This window comes from Amborella trichopoda, chromosome 9 (assembly GCF_054954075.1).
Source record: "Amborella trichopoda isolate Santa Cruz 75 chromosome 9, AtrichopodaSantaCruz75HAP2 v2.0, whole genome shotgun sequence".
NCBI classification, from domain to species: Eukaryota; Viridiplantae; Streptophyta; class Magnoliopsida; order Amborellales; family Amborellaceae; genus Amborella; species Amborella trichopoda.
The window spans coordinates 50,824,194-50,826,007 of record NC_142344.1 but is presented as its reverse complement, the minus strand read 5'-3'; the positions used below and the strand labels follow the sequence as shown (position 1 = coordinate 50,826,007).

The 1,814-nt window shown below is 36.4% G+C and overlaps 1 long non-coding RNA gene across 1 annotated transcript; it reads right to left on the bottom strand.

Annotated features, from left to right (window-relative positions):
• Positions 1 to 233: 233 nt before the first annotated feature.
• LOC148780638 (uncharacterized) lies at positions 234 to 1,496 on the bottom strand. Its single transcript, XR_016041688.1, has 2 exons — positions 1,039 to 1,496; positions 234 to 876 (listed from the first exon to the last, which is right to left on the bottom strand). It is a non-coding gene; the product is annotated as an uncharacterized LOC148780638 (long non-coding RNA).
• Positions 1,497 to 1,814: the final 318 nt, after the last annotated feature.

Below are 1,814 nucleotides of genomic sequence, written 5' to 3'. Positions count from 1 at the left end.
TCAGGATAAGTAGCAAAGAGAGGTGTATCACCAAGCCATTGTTGAACCAAATTAGAGTGTTATCCCCATTGCCAATAAGCCATCTGATGTTGTTAAAAACAATATTTCTGCAGCTATAAATATCCTTCCAAATCTGTGAGGTGAATTTGCCTCCTCTACCTTTTTTAATCTAGTGAGTAAGATGATCGAAACCATATTTAGCAATTAGCATGTCCTTCTAGAGATGAGAAAAGTATTGAAAGATTCTCCACCACTATTTGGATAGAAGTGCACAGTTTACAAGTTTAAGCTTTCAGATTATCAAACTCCCTAACTTTGACGGTATACAAACCTGGTCTCAGTTCACCAAATGAAACTTGTTGTGGTTATCCTCCATATTACCCCAAAAGAAGTTTCACAAATATTTTTTAATAAGCTTGATTGCTTCACTAGGTATTTGTAGGATTGACATCAAGTAAATAGGAAAATGTGCATAGGTGGATTTAACCAAAGTGATACGCCCACCAAAAGATAAAGTCTTGGTCCTCCATAGGTCTAATTTAACTTTATACATATGAATAAGAGGGTCCCAGGTTGCACGAGTGAGCTCATGATCAGAGATAGAAGCCTCTAAATATTTAAGCGGAAGCTTCTCAACTCTACAACCCCAAATTGAAACAAGAGAATCCAAAAGGCTGTTAGAGTAAGAGATACCCACAATTGAAGTCTTATGGAAATTTACTTTGAGGCCTAAAGCTAGCTGGCAACATAGGACGAATGTGCTCAGATTCTGCATTTTCTCTTCACTGGGATCACAAAAAATCAGGGTGTCATATGTATATTGCAAATGTGAAATAGTAGGCCCATGTAAGGAAACTTGAAAACCTGTAAGAAGACCTGCATTTACAACATTTTTAAACATTAGGCTAAAATCTTCTGCTACTAAAGTAAAAAGAAAATGAAATTGAGAGTCTCATTATCTAATGCCCCTAGAAGCATGGAAGACCCCTTAAGAGATCCGTTAATAAGAACCAAGAAATCGGTCGAAGAAATGCACACCATAATCCAAGAAATCCATTTGACATCGAAACCCATTATTGTCATAATCTCATTGAGCACTTGCCGTTCAACTCTGTCAAAAGCCTTCTCCATATCCAATTTAATAACCACTCCTGGCTGCTCAAAATGATTTCTAGAATGAATAAATTCCTGGGCAATAAGAATACTATATGTGATCATGCGGTCTCTAATGAAGGCTGATTGGTTATCAAAAATCACAAAAGGGAGAACCAACTGAAGTCTCTTTGCTAAAACTTTTGCGATAATTTTATAAAGACTAGACAAGAGATTAGTAGTTCTAATATCTCCAATATCAGCGATGATATCTTTTTTTTGAATTAAAGAAATATAGGTAGAGTTAATGCACTTGAGAACACTCCCAGTGGACATAAATTCCTTAACCATTAAATAAGCATCATCGTATAACTGATCCCAAAAACGCTGAAAGAAGATCAGAGGGAAACCATTAGGGCCAGGGGCTTTATCCCCATGAAGAGCACAAATTGCTAGTCTAACTTCTTCCATAGTAATATCTGTTTCCAGATCAAAAACCAAGAAAGATGGCAAAGATTTAAAATGAACACCATTTAAAATAACCCCAAGGTTAAAATCACTAGAAAAAGCAGACTCAAAATGTTGAACAATGGCCTCATCACGAGCAGAAATATCGTTGTCTGATACACCCGGTAGAGAAATAGTAGAAATATCATTTTTCCTTCTATGCACGTTCGCGATAGCATGAAAAAATTTGGTATTTCTATCACCCTCCTTAAGCC